General features: G+C 40.5%; 1 long non-coding RNA gene across 1 annotated transcript; it reads right to left on the reverse strand.

Moving 5' to 3' along the window:
* Positions 1–9,310: 9,310 nt before the first annotated feature.
* LOC133225922 (uncharacterized) lies at positions 9,311–11,324 on the reverse strand. The gene is made up of 2 exons (XR_009729321.1): positions 11,045–11,324; positions 9,311–10,393 (listed from the first exon to the last, which is right to left on the reverse strand). It is a non-coding gene; the product is annotated as an uncharacterized LOC133225922 (long non-coding RNA).
* Between the last annotated feature and the right edge of the window lie 256 nt (positions 11,325–11,580).

Below are 11,580 nucleotides of genomic sequence, written 5' to 3' on the forward strand. Positions count from 1 at the left end.
TTTGGGAGTATAAAAATGAAGCATCCAAAATTCAGATGCAGCATCTGAGTATCTGGCTGCACAAAAAAATGCCATCTGGTGACAGCTTTACCTTCTATACAGATTCCATCAGGCTGTGCTAGTGCCTGTGTTCCAATTGCTTGCAAATTTACACTTGTAGCTGATGCAAATTGTACATATGTGAAAGCTTGGAAAGCAGTTACTGAGCAACCTTATTTTAAGAAGAGATGATAAAATGTAGCAGCCAACAGTCTTAAAGTGAACATAGAGCTTTAGCACATATTGCAGTATTCTGTGCCTGTGACTATGCAGGCTCTGTGTTAACACTGACTGTTACAGTTTTTGATGATAATAAAGGTATATAAACTGCAGTCAGCTCAGGAACATACCAGTCTTGTCTGTGCAATGCAGAGATACCAACTTAATTGCTCAAGGAGTTAGGGGGCCATCAAGCTACTAATATTGTTGGTCTGGGATTTCTTTGTAGGTGTGGCCTGTGTCGATTAATTTGTGGTTAGAAAGGTGGCAAAAGAAAAGCCTGTTTAATAGTAATGACTAAAAGGAGCCCTTAAAGCATGGTGTATTTTGTGTAGGCACTTTATGGAATTCCTTTTCAGTTTCAATTCAGCAAAAGCTGGTATATCCTCCGGGCAAGTAATTTTATGATGGCTATCCTGAGCTAATCTCATAGCATCCTCAGAAAACAAATAAGGCAGGAAGGTTTCTTGTTCAGGAAAATATAGCTGAGGTACCTCATCTAAGTAGAGGAACCACTAGCACTAGACATTGACTGGTCAATACCGGCTGGAAAGGTATGCACCTAAGTTCTAGCAAAAAAATAAAATCTATTCAGGTGTGGATGTCTCAGATGTAGCTTACTCCTGAGCACTGCTCTTGACTAGCAGTCGGTACAGTTGTACCCCAAAATCTCAGTGCAAGGTTTAAAGCAGGAGTTCCCACACAATAACTGTCTCTATAAGGAGGAAGGAAAGCTTATATTTTTTTTTTTTTCTTGAAGTATGCCGTGTCTTAGAGGCCTCTCTGCCTGCACAAAGATACCAATTTTTGGTGTTTTGGGTCCTTGACTCTTAACAGTCAGTTTGTGGTATTCGCTTTGAACAGACCTGTGGTTTGGTTATCTTTCTCTTGATGCATGTCATATGGTTCCACAAAGCACTTCCAGTCAGCAGTTACAAGCAGTACATATACCTGCCAATGCTTAAAATTTTGCAGAACATAAATCATCTTTTGTAAAGGCTGATATAAATCTGAAGTCAGTACATAGTTCTAGGCCAGAGATGGGTGCCAGTAGGCACAGTAAATGAAGATGCTCCTGGATATTATGACAGAAGCTATTTTAAATTATGTGATAATGTTTTCCTTGAACTTCTTTTCCTCAAATGCAGTCAATGACTGGCAAAGTTTCACTAGCTCTGTGTCAATCGGAAATGATGTAAAGTGCACAACGTGAAGGGAGACAGAGAAAACAAGCTACCATTTCTTCAAGTATGTGCACTTGTGCTGTGGGAGCCATCATCAGACAAAAATATGCTGTGAGCTCTTTCCACCCACATACCTAAAGCTTCATGAAGCAGAGACTGTCATGTGGTGGCAAAGGCCAGATTATCATAATGTGGGTGTGATGTTTCTGCCCCAAAATACTTTCCTGCCTCTTGTGTTCCAAAGTTCCTTATTTGTACCTGCAAAGCAGTAATCTGCACAAATAGAGTAGTTAGGTGTCCAAGTGTTGTGTGTCCAGGGCCACCCACAGTTTGACTGTGGGCAGAAACGCGCTCTCTGTAGGTGAGAACATGTGTTTTTCAAGTACATGTTCTTTTGTTTCTTTCTCTGCCCTCTCAAGAGTGACATCTACTTCTGACTGCATTTTATTTAGTGTAGGATGTGTGGGACCATACTTCTTTCACATTTTTCTTGTGTTGACTTGCCAAATCCTCAGCCTGTACAAATTGCCATAATTCCACTGAAATCAACAGAAGTATGTTGATTAAAACCAGCAGAGAATCTGAACTCGTTAGTTTGTGGATTGTACTCCATGTGAACTTCTGGAATGACCTATCACAGTTGTTTTGGGGATATAGAGAGATCTTCCTGTAGAGACTGCAAAGACTTGAAGTTGCTTTGTAGGCCACAGCTGGCTGCTGTCTTCAAAGTACTGTCTTTTTTTTTTCCTGTTGTCTTCTAAAGTTATGTCCTCTATGTCTGTCTGAAAGTTCTTTTAGTTTTAGTATTCATCTAGCAGTTTGTGGCCTCTCACTGTGGTACAGTGGATGGAGTAGTTTCGTCATGTCTATCAGTGCGATACTCAGCAGCACACTGATACTGACAATGAACTGAATGACATTTAGTTATAAATCTATTGTCATGAACTCTAGGCTTATCATAGCTTGTTATTTTGAGACAAATGCAACAATTAGCATGGGGTGTACTTCATGATAATTAAGAATGTTTTACACATCAGATGGTGGTGTTGACTTTTGAGGGAAACCACCTGGGCTCAGCTCTCCCTAGCTAAAATTAACATTTCTGTGTTTTTGTTTCAGTGTTTCAAAATGAATATGATAAATTACTTTAAGATCAATCATTAAATAATAGATCCATGCAATCAATCAGCTTAATAACATTGTTATTGGGATAACCTGCCATTACCTATTGGGTGATAGTTTAGGTTCAGTAACTAGTATATGTTGTAGCAAAAGTTTCACTTTGCACTCAAATTGAACTATTTTAATGGCCAGGTGAATGTTTTGCAGCCATCTTGCCTCTTTGCCTGACCTGGTATCTGAACAGGTTTTTTTTTTTTTTTTATGAAGGTAAAAGTAAAATACTGATCTTGTAAATACACTTTGGATGCAGATATCAGGAAGGGGTAGTTAACCATTCTGCTTAGTATAGCAATAGTATATCTAATATATTTCTTATTGAGCAGGAGTTAAATTTTGTAGTTGCATTCCAGAAACTGTTTTCTTAAATTGTATGGCAATATCTGCAATATCTCCCAATAGTCACAAATTGCAAATGTGTTAATGGTTCTCTTATGGCTATGCAACTTGAAGATATTCAAACCCCATTACAGAATCACAGAATCCCAAGGGTTGGAAGGGACCTCAAAAGATCATCTAGCCCAACCCCCCTGCGAGAGCAGGGTAACCTAGAGTACATCGCACAGGAACTTGTAGAGGTGGGCCTTGAATATCTCCAACGTAGGAGACTCCACAACCCCCCTTGCAACCTGTTTCAGTGCTCGGTTACTCTCACAGTAAAGAAGTTTCTCCTGATGTTCACATGGAACCTCCTATGCTCCAGTTTACACCCATTGCCCCTTCTCTTATCACTGGACATCACTGAAAAAAACCAAGCTCCATCATCCTGACACTCAACCTTTACATATTTGTAAACATTGATGAGGTCACCCCTCAGTCTCCTCCAAGCTAAAGAGACCCAGCTCCCTCAGCCTCTCCTCATAAGGGAGAAGTTCCACTCCCTTAATCATCTTCGTAGCTCTGCGCTGGACTCTTTCAAGCAATTCCTTGTCCTTCTTGAACTGAGAGGCCCAGAACTGGACACAATATTCCAGATGGGGCCTCACCAAGGCAGAGTAGAGGAGGAGGAGAACCTCTCTTGACCTACTAACCACACCCTTTCTAATGCACCCAAGGATTCCATTAGCCTTCTTGGCCACAAAGGCACATTGCTGGCTCATGGTCATCCTCCTATCCACCAGGACCCCCAGGTCCCTTTCCCCTTCACTACTTTCCTGCAGGTCAACACCCACCCTGTACTGGTACATGGGATTTTTCTTCCTCAATTCAAGACTCTACACTTGCCCTTGTTGAATTTCATCAAGTTTCTCCCCGCCCAACTCTCCAGCCTATTCAGGTCTCGCTGAATGGCAGCACAGCCTTCTGGTGTGTCAGCCACTCCTCCCAGTTTAGTATCATCAGGAAACTTGCTGAGGGTGCACTCAGTTCCCTCATCCAGGTCATTAATGAAAATATTAAACAGCACTGGTCCCAGCACCGACCCCTGAGGTACTCCACTGGTCACAGACCTCCATCTAGATTCTGCCCCATTGACCACAACTCTCTGCCTTCTTCCTTTCAACTAGCTCTTGATCCACCTCACTACCTGATCATCAAGCCCACACTTCCTTAGCTTATCTATGAGAATGCTGTGGGAAACAGTATCAAATGCCTTACTGAAATCAAGAAAACCCACATCTACCGCTCTACCACCATCCGTCCACCTAGTTACTTCCTCATATAAGGCTATAAGGTTGGTCAAACATGACTTCCCCTTGGTGAAACCATGTTGGCTGCTCTTAATGACCCCCTCATCCTTGATATGTCTTGATATTCCTTCTGCTAAATGCTGCCACGGTTTCTGTATTTCAGAACCCTAGCGAATATTTTTTGGAGAGAGGAGGAGCTGTATTTTGAAAAACAAATCTTAGTTCAAAAAATTACAAATGCTGCATTTCAAGGAGATTAAATAATCTCCTGCAAACTAGGAAAGAGCTTCTGGAGGTTTATGTATCTATGGAATATTGTTAGATAAATTTAAATGTGTTAACTGTGTGGTACCTTTGCAAATGCTATTTTTGGCTGAAAAGGACCAGTGATTGCTTGTAAAACAGGAGACATCAGACTAGTTCAGCTAGCCTTGGCTGGGCAGTTTGGAATGTGGTCTGTGTTTCTGGCACTCGCACTCAAGGAAGATGTATAGGAAGACTAGTAAAACCCAGGAAAAGCTAAGGAAAGACTGCACAAACCTAAATAAAGGGCAAGATATAAAAATTAATCTGGAGTGGGTGTCAGCATGCCAGTGCTTAAAATAAAAATTCATTTTCTTTGTAATTCTTTCAAGTAACAAAGGTATACATGAAAAGAAGAAGGGGGTGGTCAGCAACAGAAACATGGTGTTCACATTAAGCATAAGTCAGGATTGTAGGATCTTATTCCCAGGAAGGCACATGGTTATAGTCCAAGATCATCTAGAAACTGCTTCCAGTTCAATTATAGACTACTACTATATTTGAGTCTTTAACTTGCTGTACGTCACTTCACCATCTGCAAAGCAAGAAGTGTTAGTGTGGTGTTGTTAGGCTGTGCCAGAAAGTGAATCTAGTGTATTCATCCTACCATGGTCCTGAATAGCAGACTATTTCTATCCCAGGAATTCTTCAACTTGTTGTTTTAAAGGTGTAATCAAGTGTCCTTCTGTACTTGCTAAGCAGGAGTTATAGACTTGATGCAGAAACTGTTGAGTTGGATGTTTTGACCCATCTTATGCCAGAAGTCAGGCAAGAACAAGAAAAGAACATTTAGAGATAAATAAAAACCCACTAATTCCAAACCCTATAGCAAGGCCTTAGTTTTACCTCCACTGTCTTCAAGCACAGTACGGTATGCAAAGGGGAGCAGCAACTGATCTACTGTGTGTAGAAAGTATATTTCTTCTTCTCTGCTGTTGCTGCAAAGCTAGTGCTCCTATTATGTCAAGGTCCATTGCATTTACTGCAACTTTGATAGGCTTGACCTAAAAATACTGCTGTGAGTGCATTATTTACAGTGACACTGAGGAGCAATTTTCCAGAATGTCTCTAGGGCCTGTGGGCATTGCACTGGGTACATATGTATTGTATTAACAAAAACACATGAAAATGACCGTGAAACCTTTCTACAGTATTTCACAGCTATCATTGCCAAATTGGGATTGTTCTGTGGCTTTACAGCATAAGCAAAGACGTGTGTGAACCAGCATCTCTAGTGGGGTGTGGAATAATGGTATTGTTTTGCCAGTGAACATTCTGTAAATTACTAGTGTGTAGAAGTTGGCTTTCAGTATTATGTGAAATTATATATCCATACATTAAGACATTTTTCTGTCACTATATGAAAACAATGTCATGAAAATTACTGGTAAAACTTAACCTAAGCATCACTAGAAATTGTTATTGCGGAGTCTGTTCTTCAGAAACCCGTAAAAAATTGCAGTCCAGGTGAAAATATTTGTTTTACACTTCTAATGGGAGTCAACTTATTATCTGTGCCCAGGTCAATGCTGGCTAAGGTTTTTGTACGCTGTTCTAGTAGGGTTTGAGTTCTTACTATTTGACATTACTGATTGTATGAAAATTGATAGAAATTAGAGAAAAACATGTATTTTTGGGAAAAATACTGTTTTAGGGAAAGGGTGTGACTTTACCTTTTTCCTGCACTGGAATCTATCCCTCCCAATGCTAATTGTTCAGACATTGTCAGCATCCCAACTAGAAGGAAGTGCAGCAGGAGGGCCAGGAGACCTCCTTGGATGGATAAGAAGCTCCTGAGGAAAATTCAAATGGAAAAAGAGTTTTATAGAAAGTGGAAGCAAGGACAGGAGGCCTGGGAAGAGTACAGGGTTATTGTCCGGGAAGCTAGAGACCAGGTTAGGAAAGCTAAGGCCCAGTTAGAATTAAACTTGGCTAGGGATATTAAGGATAACAGGAAGGGATTCTACAGGTACATAGCAAATAAACAGATTAGGGAGAATATAGGCCCCCTTGGGAAGCTCCCAGGTGAACTAGCTACACAGGATTTGGAGAAGGCTGAGGTTCTGAATGACTTCTTTGCCTTGGTCTTCTCTAGCAAAGACTCTGACCGCACCACCCAAGTCTTGGAAGGCAGATGCAGGGACTGTGAGAATGGAGACCTTGGGCCCACTGTAGGAGAGGAATTGGTTCAAGACCATCTTAAAAATCTGAACGTGCAGAAGTCCATGGGTCCTGATGAAATCCATCTGTGGGTCCTGAAGGAGCTGGCAAATGAAGTTGCTAAGCCACTCATTAGCCATCATATTTGAAAAATCATGGCAGTCAGGTGAAGTTCCCGATGACTGGAAAAAGGGAAATATAACCCCCATTTTCAAGAAGGGGAAAATGGATGACACAGGGAATTAAAGACCGGTCAGTCTCACCTCTGTGCCTGGCAAAATCTTGGAGCAGATTCTCCTGGAAGGCATGCTAAGGCACATGAAAAACAACAAGGTGCTTGGTGACAGCCAGCATGGCTTCACTAAGGGGAAATCCTGCCTGACCAATTTGGTGGCCTTCTATGATGGGGCTACAGAACTGATGGACAGGGGTAGAGCAGTTGATGTCATCTACCTGGACTTGTGTAAAGCGTTCAACACTGTCCCACACGACATTCTTGTCTCTAAATTGGCGAGAAATCAATTTGATGAATGGACCACTCGGTGGATAAAGAACTGGCTGGATGGCCACACACAAAGAGTTGTGGTCAATGGCTCAATGTCCGGCTGGAGACCAGTAACGAGTGGTGTCCCTCAGGGATCTGTGTTGGGACCAGTCTTGTTTAACATTTTCGTCACTGACATGGACAGTGGGATTGAGTGCGCCCTCAGCAAGTTTGCCGATGGCACCAAGCTGTGTGGTTCGGTTGATATGCTGGAGGGAAGGAATGCCATCCGGAGGGACCTTGACACACTTGTGAGGTGGGCTGATGCCAATCTCATGAAGTTTAACCATGCCAAGTGCAAGGTCCTACACCTGGGTCGGAGCAATCCCAGGCACAGCTACAGGCTGGGCAGAGAAGAGATTCAGATCAGCCCTGTGGAGAAGGACTTGGGGATGCTGGTCGATAAGAAAATGAACATGAGCCAGCAGTGTGTGCTTGCAGCCCAGAAAGCCAACCGTAACCTGGGCTGCATCAAAAGGAGTGTGACCAGCAGGTCGAAGGAGGTGATCCTGCCCCTTTATTCTGATCTTGCGAGACCTCCCTTGGAGTACTGTGTGCAGTTCTGGTGTCCGCAACATAAAAAGGACATGGATCTGTTGGAACAAGTCCAGAGAAGGGCCACAAGAATGATCAGGGGACTGGAGCACCTCCCATATGAAGATCGGCTGAGAAAGTTGGGGCTGTTCAGCCTGGAGAAGAGAAGGCTGCGTGGAGACTTCATAGCAGCCTTCCAGTATCTGAAGGGGGCCTATGGGGATGCTGCGGAGGGACTCTTCATTAGAGACTGTAGTGATAGGACAAGGGGTAATGGGTTAAAACTTAAACAGGGGAAGTTTTAGATTGGATATAAGGAGGAAATTCTTTCCTGTTAGGGTGGTGAGGCACTGGAATAGGTTGCCCAGGGAAGTTGTGAATGCTCCATCCCTGGCAGTGTTCAAGGCGAGGTTGGACGAGGCCTTGGGTAATATGGTTTAGAGTGAGGTGTCCCTGCCCATGGCAGGGGGGTTGGAACTTGATTATCTTAAGGTCCTTTCCAACCCTAACTATTCTATGATTCTATAGAAAACATAGAGAGAAACAACTCATGCTCTAGGACACTTGCTCTTTCCAGTGCTGCCAAATTCCAGAATCTTCTCTTTTCATAAGCATTTTTTTTGTTAAAAATACATACTACAATTACAACAAGTATGTGGTAGAAACAAGACCTGATTTGTAGGTTCCAATAAGAAACTTTGACAGAGGCTGTTGCAAGAGCAGCTTAATTTAGAAGGTTTTCCTTCTAGATGGAGTATATACCTTTAAGTCCTGCTTTTAATATGATCTTCATCTGTAATACGTAAGTTGGTAGTAATTCAAATTTACATTTTTGTAGATATGTGGAAACTTATTGGCTTACTTCTGGACAGTGTGGCTGGGACACTATGTGTGTATGCATACATTCATAGCAACCCTTCCTTTTAATACTTTGCTGCCTCTGATCATAATAATATTCAGTGAGCAATAGACCCTGTGGGTTCCTCTGTAGTAAATAGTACAGCAACGAAATATTATCTTCCCAAATATGCATTTTAAATAATGCCCAAACAATTCCAGGAGTTAATTTGTTAGTGTGATTGTTTTTGAGGAACTGATTATTCTTTTTATTCCTATAAATATCTCTCTCATATGATTGAGGACTGATCTCTTTCATGACTGAAATATATTTTTATAATTTAAGTAGTCTGGCACAAAGTTCCTGTATCCTGTTCAGTTGCTATATTGTGACATATGGATAAATCAAGCATACACATACACAAGACAACTGTTTAAGTGATGTGCTGAGTAAGCTTTGTAAATCATCAGACTTAAGTATTGTTGATGGACCCCACATTATAACAATATGAATGATATAAGATTACCTAACTTTTGAAAGCAATTCTTGCTTTGGAATATTAGAGTTGAATCAAATCTAAAGGCTGAACTTACCTTGCATAACCGTGTCATGTAAGAAAGTAGACTGGTACTTCTGTGTGTCTGACCAGGGTAACAAAGTGTTGTAAGGACATAAGGACAAATTTTGAGCTTTATTTACACTTTTATTTTCTTATTACTATTAGCAATACTGAGTGTGACATAGATACTTAAAGTTTACAGCGATTTTACAATTTAACTACTCTTTCGTTGTTATTTCTGGATATATATTTCTGTCATCTTTCAGATCCTTAAAAAAAGGCAAATGTAATAATATTTGCTAATGGTGTTTAAATGCTGAAAATCAGTTTCACATAAAATTTAATACTTCATTTGGTATAACATTCTATCTGTATCTTTGAACTCAGGCTCTCATTTGTATTTGTCATGACAAGCATAGAAGGAACTTTTGAACTATTTCATAATACCTAGTTAAAACATTTAAATATTCTATCCTCTTGTGCTCAGAGACATCAGGAGTGGATACACACAAAGCTCCCTGTATTTTTATTTCCATGTACATACTGAATAACAGTTTTTATGGTTTCAATATTGAGGACAGTATTCCAGACAAAACCAGGTTTTCCTTTCTAGTCAGCTAAGTTAAAAACAAGCAAGCAAAAAGTAGATATCCCAACTACTTTTTTAAATCAGAAAAGTGTAGCCTATGAGTATTTGCTACTCACTACTGCTTTCAGAGCTGATCCTCTCATCAGTAACTGCAAAATGTGGGGCCACAGTTGCATTCATTGTTCAGTGAGCTTGTCCACATAGTTAAACCCACCGACAGCAATGAATGTTGATTGTGACCTTTTTTGTAAAGCTTGGCAGAGTAGGGAAGAAACATCATGTGGTGATTAGGTTGCTATCTTCGATGTTAAAGCCTGAAAGCATGAAGTAAGGAGGAGGATGGTTAGCTGGAGGGTACAATCAACGGTCGATGGTTTTCACTTTAATTCCAAACTCACCGACAGCGTTGAATGTTCACTGAAGCAACCACTACAACAGAACTCCATTGACTTGACAGCATCCTCAAATGTCTGAAAGGACGGTGGGGGGAAATCAAAATTCACACAATGATTTTAATTATTCAGATGATGCAACTTCACTCATTTTTTTCTTACCGACACCAACAACCTTCTCTGTCCATCCTATTTGAGCCTCTGTGAAAGGAGTTGCCAGTTTTTCTAAACTTCTTTCTATGAAAAGAAAACATATTTCACTTATTCAGGTTTCAACATTATATGTTAGGTTCCAGGCACAAGTGGATTAATCTTGTCTGTTTTTGCAAGAAGCCAAGCTTCATAGCAAACCAAAACACAAGATCCTATACATAAAAAGAGCTGGCTAAGAGTTTTATGAATTAGTGTTGCCAATTATAGATTACCAACTGAGTAAAATTTCTTCTGCTGACATGTTCAATAGGATTTAAACTTGCTTACAATTGATAAAATCTGCATTTTTCTCTTTAAGAAGTTTTAATTTCTCAATGAATGTCTTAGACAGAAGGCCTTTTTTCGTCACACATTTATACCTGAAGAGCTTGTTATGACAGTTTTCAGGAGGGGAAAAAAGCAAATGAACATCAAGGCTTGATGGCCTAATTTTCTTCACATACATTTTCTGGGTGGCAGCATGCTGTATATATCCAGAACTTAATCACTGCACAGGCAAGTGCTTATCCCTAAATATTTCCAGCGGTACAACAATTTTTTCCAATCTTCTGAGTTTTCAAACTCCGTTGTCCTAATTCTTAAGGTAAATAAGTAACATGTTGCAGTTTTCACATTATAGGGGAAGGGTTTTGAAAGCTTGATTAGAAGGCAAAACAGGGTAACAGGAATTTTACCTGATTTATATTTGGGAGCAGAGTTCTTCTGCAGAAGGTGGTCTCGTAGCTCAGCTGGTCAGACTTCTTTTTTGCTAGGTCCACTCTTAGCTTTCTGCACTGAAATTATGCAGCTAATGCATAGGTTTCTGTGAATTGTTAGTTTACCTTTGGTAAAAGATGTCTTGCACTCTTGTCCATTTCTGGTTATTTTCAAAGTCTTTATAAATGTTGGGTATTTTATTATTTTGTTTTGTACTTGCAAAAAGAAAACCAGCACCAGAAGATTGCAAGTCAGTGTGCTGCTTCGTAAACAAACCATGATGAGGACTGTCCTAGCTCTTTCTTTCAGCGAATTGCTCTGCATGTAGAGGTTTTTTGTTGCATCGCTTAACTCAATTGAATTTTCTGTCAAATACCTCTAAAGGACAGAATCATTAATATATCCTGTTGGAGAACTACACAAGACAGGAATCAACTGATTTTTTTGGTATGTTAGATGCGTTTTGTTTATAAAGGCTACAGTGATCATGAATATACCTGAAT

The sequence above is a fragment of the Neopsephotus bourkii genome, unplaced genomic scaffold (genome assembly GCF_033783945.1).
Source record: "Neopsephotus bourkii isolate Nb327-2 ecotype Australia unplaced genomic scaffold, CSIRO-AGI_Nbou_v1 NB_1768, whole genome shotgun sequence".
Taxonomy (NCBI): domain Eukaryota; kingdom Metazoa; phylum Chordata; class Aves; order Psittaciformes; family Psittacidae; genus Neopsephotus; species Neopsephotus bourkii.